We start from the raw sequence: 12,173 nt of genomic DNA on the forward strand, positions 1-12,173 counted from the left end.
CTGCAGACATAAAGCATGGAGACCATGACCTGAAGAGTGCCGGGGGCACACAGTGGGGAGGTTAGCTGCTTATCTCAGAGTATGTCCCAGACAGGCAGTGTTCACAGAGAGACCCCCTCCAGGAACAAAGGAACTGGCAGGTGCCATTTCCCTCTCCTGCCCCTCAGTATTAGCACAGGGCCACCTGTGGAAATCAGTGCAACACCAATACTCCCTACCTAACTTGCTTAGACCAAACCCCCGATCCCCACACTCTGGAAGAACCACCCTTCCTACTCACACTTGTCTGAGTCTCAGCACAGCAAGCCCCCTCCCCCAGAAGACAAGCCGAGACACTCCTGTGTCTCCTGAACCAGGAGTTCTGCAAGGCCTCAATTCTGGTGGCAGCAGCAACAGGTCTCATTTCACAATAAGACCTAGTTTAACACCTAGTTAAAATGTACCACATTCAGGCCAGGGACCAAACACTGCCCACAACAGGCAAAGAGAGCCTCTGCAGATGACTTGCCTGAAGGATAAAGCACCCAGGATGCAATAGCAGATTGAAAGCAGCACACATTAAAGACACTCTGGAAGTGCCAGGCCCTGGGGAACAAGGGATACTACATGGCAGGGCACCACAGGACCTTTCCTTCACAAGGCCAATACCCTCAAGAATAGATGTAGCTGACTTTCCTAATATATAGAAAAGGCACAGAGACTTAGACAAAATGAGAAAACAGAAGAATTTGTCCCAAATAAAAGAATAGGACAAGGCTGAAGCCAGAAAGCTAAGCAAAACAGATATAAGTAACATGCCTGGTAGAGAATTTAAAGCAATGATCATAAGGAATACTTGATAGACTTGAGAAAAGAGTGGAAGACATGAGTATGATCCTTAACACAGAGATAAGGAATTATACAGCAGAGATAAAAGGCTCAATAAACAAAATGAGAAACATGCTTGATGGAATGAACAGCAGAGGAGTGAATTAGTGACCTAGCAGACAGCAATAGAAAATAATAAAGCTGAACAAAAGAGAGAGAAAAGTACTGTGTGAAACAAAAATAGACTAAAGGAACTCAGTGACTCCATCAAACATAATAACATTCACACAACAGGAGTCCTAAAAGAAGAAAAGAGATGAAAGGAGGCAGAAAATGTATTTGAAGAAATAATCGCTGAAAATTTCCCTAATCGGGGGAAGGAAACAGATATCCAGATCCAGAAGGCACAGAGGACTCCTATCAAAATCAACAAAAGCAGACATATTGTAATTAAAATGGAAAAATATAGTGACAAAGAAAAAAATTTAAAAGCAGCAAGACAAAAGAAGACAGAAACTTACAAGGGAAAAATGCATAAGGCTAGCAGGAGATTTTTCAACAGAAACTCTGCAAACCAGAAGAGAGTGACACGATATATTCAAAATGCTAAATGAGAAAAATGTGCAGCCAAGAATACTATATCCAGCAAGGTTATTACTCAGAATAGAAGGAGAGACAAAGAGTTTCCCAGACAAACAAAAACTAAAGGAGCTCTTGACCACTAAACCAGTCATGCAAGAAATATTAAAGAAGACTCTCTGAATGGAAAGGAAAGACCAAAAATGTCAGTATGAAGCTAGGAAACAGAAAAGCAGTAAAAATGAATATTTCTGTAAAAAATCAGTCAAGGAACTCACAAAATAAAAGGATGCAAAATATGACAAAATATACCTAAAACTAGGGGAAGAGTAAAGAATAGGTTGAAACTTAAATTACCATCAACATAATATAGATTATTATGTGCAGAAAATTTATATACAAACCTAATGGTAACCACAAATCAAAAACCATTAATAAATTCTCAAAACGTAAAGACAAAGAAATCCAAATATATCACTAAAGAAAATCAGCAAACCATTAAAGAGAAAAAGACAAGAAAAGATCAGAGAAAGTCTTCAGAAACAACCCCAAAACAAGTAATACAATAGCAATAAATACATATCTATCAGTAATTCCTTTGAATAGAAATGGACTAAATGCTCCAATCAAAAGACACAGGGTGACAGAATGAATTAAAGAACAAGACCCATCTGTATGTGGCCTACAAGGGACTCATTTTAGACCTAAAGACACATGCAGATTGAAAGTGAGGGGATGGAGAAACATTTATCGTGCAAGTGGATGTCAAAATGAAGCTAAGGTAGCAATACTTATATTGGACAAAATAGACTTTATAACAAGAGACAAAGAAGGATATTATACAATAATTAAAGGGGACAATCCAAAAAGAAGATAGAACAATTATAAATATTTATGCACCCAATATAGGACCACCTAAATACATACAACAGTTAATAACAACCATAAATGAACTAATCACCCCACTGACATCAATGAACAGATCATCTAAACAGAAAATCAAAAAGGAAACAGTGGCTTTGAATGACACACTGAACCACATGGATTTAACAGATATATTCAGAACATTCCATCCTAAACAGCAGAATATATACTATTTTCAAGTGCACACAGAACATTCTCCAGAATAGATCACATATTAGGCCACAAAACAAGCCTCAACAAACTTAAAAAGATCGAAGTCATACCATGGATCTTTCCTTTTCTTTTTTTTTTTTTTTAAAGATTTCATTTATTTATTTGACGGAGACAGAGACAGCCAGCGAGAGAGGGAACACAAGCAGGGGGAGTGGGAGAGGAAGAAGCAGGCTCATAGCGGAGGAGCCTGATGTGGGGCTCGATCCCATAACACTAGGATCACGCCTTGAGCCGAAGGCAGACGCTTAACGACTGCACCACCCAGGCGCCCCATGAACACAACACTAAGAAAACAGAAGTCAACCATTAGAAAAAAAAAAAAACTAGAAAGACCATAAATACATGGAGGTTAAACAACATGCTACTAAACAATGAATGGGTTAACGAGGAAATAAAAGAAAAAAGGAAACAGTGAATAGGCTAACTAGGAAATAAAAAAAAAACATACATGGAAACAAATGAAAATGAAAACACAATGGTTCAAAACTTTTGGGACACAGCAAAAGCAGTTCTTAAGGGGAAGTTTTTAGCAATACAGACCTATCTCAAGAAGCAAGAAAAATCTCAAACAACCTAACCTTACACCTAAAGGAGCTAGAAAAAGAACAACAAACAAAACCTAAAAACAGTATGAGGAAGGAAATAATAAAGAGATAAAGAGATAAAGAAAAAAATGATATATAAGAAATTGAATCAGTAATCAAAACACTCCCAACAAATGAAAGTCCAGGACCCGATAGCCTCACAGGCAAATTCTATCAAACATTCAAAGAAGAGTTAATACCTATTCTTCTCAAACTATTCCAAAAAATAGAAAAGGAAGGAAAGCTTCCAAATTTATTCTTTGAGGCCAGCCTTACCCTGATATCAAAACCAGATAAAGATACCATTAAAAAAGAGAACTACAGGCCAATATTGCTGATGAACATAGATGCAAAAATCCTCAACAAAATACTAGCAAACTGAATCCAACAATATATTAAAAACATCATTCACCACGATCAACTGAGATTTATTCCTGGGTTTGCAAGGGTGGTTCAATATTTGCAAATCAATCAACATGATACACCACATCAATAAGAGAAAGGATAAGAACCATATGATCACTTCAACAGACACAGAAAAAGATTTGCCAAAGTACAACATCCATTCATGTTAAAAACCCTCAACAAAGTAGGTTTAGAAGGAACATAACTCAACATCTAAAGGCCATATATGTAAAACCCATAGCTGATGTCAACCTTAATGGGGAAAAACTGAGAGCCCTTCCCCTATGGTCAGGAATAAGACAGGATGTTCACTCTCACCACTGTTATTTAACATAGTACTGGAAATTCTAGCCACAGCAATCAGACAATAAGAAAGAAATAAAAGGCATTCATATTAGTAAGGAAAAGTCTGCACTTTTTGCAGATGACATGATACTATATACAGAAAACCTGAAAGACCCCATCAAAAAACTGCTAGAATAAACGAATTCAGTAAAGTCACAGGATACAAAATCAATCTACAGAAATCTGTTGTATTTCTATATACCAATAATGAGAAAGAAGAAAGAGAAATTAAGAAAACAATCTTATTTACAGTTGCCCCAAGAATAATATGACACTTAGGAATAAACTTAACCAAAGAGGTGAAAGACCTGTACTCTGAAAACTATAAAACATTGATTAAAGAAATTGAAGGCAACACAAAGAAACTGAAAGGCATGCCATGCTCATGGATTGATGCAACAAATACTGGTAAAATCTCTGTACTACCCAAAGCAAACTACCCATTTAATGCAATCCCTATCAAAATACCAGCATTTTTCATAGAGCTAGAATAAACAATCCTAAAAGTTGTGTGGAACTGCAGAAGACCCCGAATAGCCAAAGCAATGTTGAAAAAGGAAAGCAAAGTTTGAGGTAACACAATTCTAGACTTCAAGTTACATTACAAAGCTGTAGTTATCAAAACAGTATGGTACTGGCACAAAAATAGACCCATAGATCAACGGGACAGAACAGAAAATCCAGAAATAAACCCATAATTATATGGTCAATTAATCTTCAACAAGCAAGAAAGAATATCCAATGGAAAAAAAGACAGTCTCTTCAAATGCTGTTGGGAAAACTGGACAGCAACATGAAAAACAATGAAACTGGGCCACTTTCTTACACCATACACAAAAATAAAATTAAATGTGAGACCTGAAAACATAAAAATCCTAAAAAAGAGCAAAAGCAAGTAATTCCTCTGACATTGGCTGTAGCAACTTTTTTCTAGATCTGTCTCCTGAGGCAAGGGAAACAAAAACAAAAATGAACTATTGGGACTTCATCAAAATAAAAAGCTTCTGCACAGCAAAGGAAACAATAAACACTAAAAGACAACCTAAGGATCAGGAGAATATATTTGCAAATGACAATTGCAATAAAGAGTTAGTATCCAAAATATACAAGTAGTTTACAAAACTTAACACCCAAAAAACAAATAATCCAATTAAGAAATGGGCAGAAGACATAGACATTTCCCCAAAGAAGATATCCAGATAGCTAACAGACACATGAAAAGATGTTCATCATCACTTATCATTAGGGAAATGCAGATATAACCTCATACCTGTCAAAGTGGTTAAAATACAAAACATAAGAAACAAGTGTTGGCGAGGATATGGAGGAAAAGGAACTCTCTTGCACTGCTGGTGGGAATGCAAACTGGTGTAGCCATTCTGGAAAACAGTATGGAAAACAGTATGGAATTTCCTCAAGAAGTTAAAATAGAATGACCCTACAATCCAGCAATCACAGTACTGGGTTAATATCCAAAGAATACAGAACCACTAATTCAAAGGGATATGTGCACCCCTATGTTTATAGCCGCATTATTTACAAAAGCCAAGATACGGAGGCAGCCCAAGTGTCCTTTGACTGAATGGACGAAGAAGTAGTACATATAAACAATGGCATACTATTAGCCATAAGAAAGAATGAAATCTTGGCATTTGCAACGACATGGTTGGAGCTAGAGAGTATAATGCTAAGTGAAATAAGTCAATCAGAGAAAGACAAATATCATATGATATCATTCATATGTGTAATTTAAGAAAAAAAAATGAGGAAAGGGGGAAAAAAAAACAGAGAAAGACGCAAACCAAGAAACAGACTCTTAACTATAGAGAACAAACTGATGGTTATCAGAGGGGAGGTGAATGGGGGGATGGGTGAAACAGGTGATGGGGATTAAGGAGTGCACATGTTGTGATGAGCACTGGGTGATTAAAATTAAAAAAATAATAATTGAGTGAAAAAAGCAAATTGCCAGAAAAAAATTTTTTGTTTAAGTTTCTAGGGACAATCTTATTTCCTTCACTTCCAAATTCTTCAGGGAAGCTTCAACTTAAACTTCATGCAATCAATCTGCAGATTCTCTTATACATTATTCTTTGGTTAACTGATTACAGGATGTTTAAAAATTTCACATCTGACTCTAGCTGACTCTACAAACCATCCAAGAACCTTCAAGGAGAGCCACAAGAAGAATGCAGAACCACCTAGAAAAAATCCAAATGTAGAACTTAACCCTGAAAAAGGCAGTCCATGATTCACATCCAGAGTGGGGCGTGACATCAGGAAGAGGCAATATTTGAAATATTCTGGTTGGCAATATCATAGAGCAAGTGGTGTCTTACTTCAGATTAGGGACCCAGCCAGTGGCCAGATAACTGTGAAAATGTGCCAATATTTACTGTTAATTCACAGTAAATATTCAACAACAACAAAAAAAGCTGCCATTGCAAGATCAATAGCAGACAAAATAAAATTCAGAGAAAATAGTATTAATAGAGATAAAAGGGAACCTACATAATATTAAAACAATTCACCAATAAGATATAATTGACTTTACAAATACCTAAAAAGATAACTTTGAATAGATTTTTTAAAAAATACTTACAAAATTACAAGAAAAATACTGACAAAACCTCAATCAAAATGGGATATTTTAGCATTTTTCTTTCTGAAACTGACAAAACAGGCAAAAAAAGTAAAAGAAATATATAAAATTTGAACAACACATTTAGATGGCTCTATTAGATATATTTAGAACACTGTACTCCCCAAAATACAAAACATATACATATTCTTTTAAAGCACAGATGGAAACTTTTACATATATTGATCAAGAGTTAGGTCACAAGGAAATCTCAACAAACATAAAAAAAAAAAATCACTACCACACAGATCATGTTGTCTGACCATAGTTGAATAAGAAATGAACAATAAAAATAACATACAGTATATGTTTGGAAACTGAAAACACATTTCTAAATAGCTCTTAGGTTAAAGAATAAATCTCTAAATTAAGCATATGATAAAGAGTAAGTCATGAAATAATGCACTGGTTAAAAAGTATAGGGGAAATTATGAAATATTTAAAATTGAATGGCAATGAAAAAATTGCATTAAAAAAACTAGCAGGCTGCATCTAACGCAAAATTTAGAGGTAAGTTTATAATCTGAAATAGATTTGTTAAGAAGTAAGCACAATTCAAAATAATTAGCATAGAATTCAGAAAATCAGCAAAAGAGTGAAGTAAAATCAAAGAAATAGGCAAGATAGTAAATTAAGATGGTAACAGTTAAAAGAGAAAAAATTATAGAAATTTTCAGTGAAAGTTGGTAGATTAGAAAAACTAGTAGAAAAATACTTAGAAGACTAATCAAAAGAGAAAAAATTACAAGTATTGGAAGTTTAAAGAAAGATAACCATTGGAAGAGCAGAAATTTTTAACATCATAGTACTATAAGCAAATAAATGACAATACATTTTTAAATTTCAATGAAATTTAGTTTTCTAGAAAAATATACGTTATCAAAACCGACTAAAGAATAAATGTTAACTTAAAAGGGTCATGAATATTCAAAAACACTATCATTAATCCAAAAGCAGTTCCCATGAAAAAGATATGAACCAGAGGCATTTTAGAAGTGATGCTACAAAGCCTTCAATAAACAAATAATTCCTATCTTATGACATCTGTTCGAGAGACCTGGAAAGAGAAAAGGCTATCCAGCTCATTTCACGCGACTAAGTATGATTTCCAAACAAGACAAAACTATTCGTGAAACTTAAGGAAAAAAAAAAAAAAAGGATTCTAAAATGCATACCTAAGAGTAAAGAGCCAAAAATAACTATGGCAATTCTGAAGAAGAAAGAGGAGGAAGAGGGGTTTACTCAACAATGGAACACAATACAGAGCCCAGAAATGTATGTGTGCACAAATGGCAACTTTACATAAACCAAATATTAATAACACTTTGGTGAGAAAAGAACAGATTATTTGATAAAAAATGCCGGGTCACTTTGATAATTACATGGAAAGCAATTTCTTATTTCTCCACGGATAGGAATATCAAGTAGAATAAGGGAAATGGATCCCTCTACACACCAGTTACAAAATCAATTCCAGACACCTTAAGAAAGTATTACGTAAAGGATAAAACTTGAAAACTTTTAGGAGGAAATTTGAGAGAATATTTTAAGGTCATAGTAAAGAAAAATATGTCTTAAATAACAAACATAAAACAGGGTGGGAGAGTAAATTGACTATATTAAAGTTTAAAATTATGCTATGACAACAGATTCCATAATCTTAGCTAAAAGACACATTCATTTATTTTCAAGACATATGCTTGGAAAACATAATTGTATCGTGTATAACAAACAAGACGAAAGTATCCATAATATATAAAATACAACAAATGAGAAAAGTAAAATTATCAAATAGAAAAATGGGCAAAAATTAGGTACATTTCCAAATGGGGAAAGTTTAATGTCCAATGAATATATGAACATGTACTCAACCTCCTCTACTTGAATGAGGGAAATTCAAATTAAAAATAACATAATATTTTACCCCCAAAATATTGACAAAAAAATTTAAATCTAGGAGTAGGTCAGAGTGTGGTAAAGAGGATCTAGTACACAATGTAGTTAACAGTGTAAATTTGAAAAACAAATTGGCAATATCTCATTAAGTTAAAGATGTATATACGTTACGTCCAAGAATTTCACTGCTGGGCATATATACTAAAAATAAATCTAAATGTATGTACAAGGAGACTTGAACAATGATGTTCATTGCAGCACTTTTGTAATAGAGAAAAACTGAAAACAAGTTAATATCCATCAGTAGGATAATGATATACATACACAGTGGTACATTTCTAAACAGGACACTATGGGTTAAGGTTAGTAAAACAGACGTATTAAAATGGATTGATTTTGAAAATGTAATGTTGAATGAAGGAGTTTACAAAACAATGCATATTGCACCTCTTAAAATACTCAAGTACACAAACAATATTGTTTTTCATAAATTTGTACATAAGCAGTCAAAGGAAAAAAGAGGAAAAACATTTTTAGGAAGGATACAAACCAACTTAAGGAGAGTGGTGACTCAAGAGTGGGAAGGGAACAGCATGTGCAAGGACTGCAGCAAAGGGGCCATCAGTTTTATCTGTAATTCTATGGAAGTCTGAAGCTAAAATAACAAGTTATTAAGATGCTTAAAATTTGGTGAGTAATTATATGGGTGTTCATTGCATTAATCTTTATAATTTTTTATGTTTTTAATATGTCATAATTTAAATAAAAATTTGAAAGCTTCAAAAAGAGAACAAAGAGATAAAAATGGCCTCTATCTTAACATAATTCCCTTAGGTATTGCTTATCCAAACTGAGGTACCCAGAACCCTGGGAGCACACAATACTGTGCTGGGGACTCATCCAAGTCACATAAATAAGTCACATCTTCCAGGAACATCAATGTCGTTCAGGCACTGGAGAAATATACATAATTATAATAACATAACAAATACAGGTTTTCATGAGTGTCTGAGTTGCCTTTTATTGTCTCTAACCTTCACACAGGTATCTCTTTCATTTTACCCTTTCACCACAAATGTCTTCACTATCACCTACAGCTACCACTGGAAGTATTTCTGCAGAAATATCTGTAAAAGCAATGCCCTAGGATAAATCACATGACCCCATCAAATTCCCTTAACAAGGAGAAGAATCTATACCAAAATGAAGAGCCCAAAGGCAGGACATAGGCTCCTAAGGATTTACTCAACGCTTGAACTCATGTATTAACAATCCTTTTTCTTCAGCTTCATGATTTTTTATGTTTGTTGGAGGCATAGTAGCCTGATAAATGCCAGTGAATTTCTTTTAAGAATTGTGTTTTGGTGTGATGCATTAATCTCATATGGAGAGACACCATAAACCACCTCACAAAATTCTAACAACACTGCTGAAAATGTTCACGATATTATATAATATCATTTTATGGAGACTCTCAAAAGTAATTTCTTTTTGATCTTATTTCAAAGAAATCTTTGTTTCTTCTAAGTCATTGGTTTGTCTGTACATTTTGAATAAAGTGAATTGTGGAACAGATTACACTTCTCTTTTGAGTAAGAGTGAAATGTGGCTCACCCAGTGCAGGTAATGCTATTTGGTGCCCTTTTCCTTTTTTTAAACATAATTTTTATTTATTTATTTATCCATTTGTTCATTCATCCATTCATTCATTCTTTTAAAGACTACTTCAGAATTTTTCTATTTTGCTTAATTTTATGGAACTTTATAAACTGCCTTAAGTCTGAAATAATCTAAATAAATAATAGCCCATAGAATAAAAACACACACCTCAAAGTTTATGAACTGCAGATGTATTTTTTTGCTGCTTAATTAACTGGGATTTTTTTAATCAGGTAAATGTTCCAATTTTTATTCTAAAATTCAGTGTTTTTCCTTTCAATTTATTTTTGATTTGTTCTTAATCTGACAGTAACTATACCTCTGAACTTTTGGGTCAAATGGATAATGTAGAAGGCATTGATATTTGAGTAAAAAATCATGAAATCAAGAACTGACTCTGCCACAAAAGAAGTATATAACTTTGACCATCTTAGTGAGATTTTTATAAAGCACACTTTCCTTGGCAAAATGTGCCCACAGGAATGTTTTTATTATTAAGTAGATAATGTATATAAACCATATTTTAAATCATGAAGTTGCCTAAAAATATAAACCATGAGAAGGAAAGCAAATATCCCAAGTTTGACAAATAAAAGCCTAAATTTAACTTCTACTTCTATTATTTACTAGCTGTGAAGCCTTGGGCAAGTCTCTTAACCTCTAAAATCTCTGAAAAGTAGGGGTAACAAGCTACTTCAGAAATAGCTGTGAAAATTAAAAAAGGAATATACGTAAAAGGGTTCTGTAAAATATAAAACTCCACAAAAATAAACCACTATTTTTATAAATCATTCTTCACAGAATACATGACTATTAATTTCGTATTGCCAGAGCCTAAGACATTGCTTAAAATGTAATTGCTATTTAATAAAGTAGTGTAAATTGAATTGAACTACATTTTAGAATATAAAACACTTGTGAAATGGATCTATTTTTTAATATATATTTTATCTCAGAACTGTTTTTCTGAAATAACTGATAGAAAAGAAAGAAAAGAAAAGAAAAGAAAAGAAAAGAAAAAAGAAAAGAAAAGAAAAGAAAAGAAAAGAAAAGAAAAGAAAAGAAAAGAAAAGAAACTAAACGAAACAAAGAAAGAAAAGGGAAGGGAAGGAAAAGAAAAGAAATATTTAGGAGTTCTGTTTATACACACAATGACTTATCTGGTATTTTTCCACTACACTAATTGGTACATTAACTAGATTTCCTATGTTAAACTAATTCTTTTTGGGGAAAAAAAGCTAACAGCATATGAAATACAACCAACCTCTATGTTGTAAGTGGTATTTTTGGAAATATCTCCCCACACATATTTCCTTTCAGTAAATCAGTTTATCCTCCTGCATATCATCCAACATTATCATCTGCTCATCTGACAAATATGTGTATGCATGTTGACTTCATATGTACATATGTATGTGTGCATATTCGTTATTTCTTACTATGTGCCAGATACTGTTCTACCAGTGGGGATATAACATTCAATAAAACAAAATTTCTACTCTCATAGCGTTTACATTCTAGTAGACAGAGACCAATAACAGAAATATGTACACAAGTAAAACATAATATTCAGATGGCTAGTACTATGAAGAAAGAATGAAGAAGGATAGAGGGAACAGAGTGTGTACTATGTGAGGGGGAGGGTTCCCATTTTACCAAAAGTGGAAAGGAAAGGAGTGTATCACAAGATGATCTTTGAGCAGAGACCTAAGTAAGATGAGGGAGGCAATGCTGATATCTGGTACATGTGAAATTTCACATAGTAAATAAAAGGTCCTGAGGCTACAGCCCCTTCATAGTTTTGGAGAACAATGAGGAGGTCCATGTATCGAAAGCAGAATGAGCAAGAGGAAAATTATTAGGAGATGAGGTCAGAGTGGTGCTGAGGGATAAGTTCCCAGGGCGCTTGATGGAACTGTATGGATTGAGGGGTTGAATTTTGAGTTAGATAAAATCGGAAGAATGCAGTGAAACTGAAAAGGAGATAAAATCGGAAGAATGTAGTGAAACTGAATTTTGAGTTACATAAAATCGGAAGAATGTAGCGAACTATGATTGTTAATTTTATGCGTCAACTTGACTAGGTGACAGGGTATCCAGATATTTGGTTAAACATTATT

Source organism: Ailuropoda melanoleuca, chromosome 3, assembly GCF_002007445.2.
Source record: "Ailuropoda melanoleuca isolate Jingjing chromosome 3, ASM200744v2, whole genome shotgun sequence".
In the NCBI taxonomy this organism is placed as follows: Eukaryota; Metazoa; Chordata; class Mammalia; order Carnivora; family Ursidae; genus Ailuropoda; species Ailuropoda melanoleuca.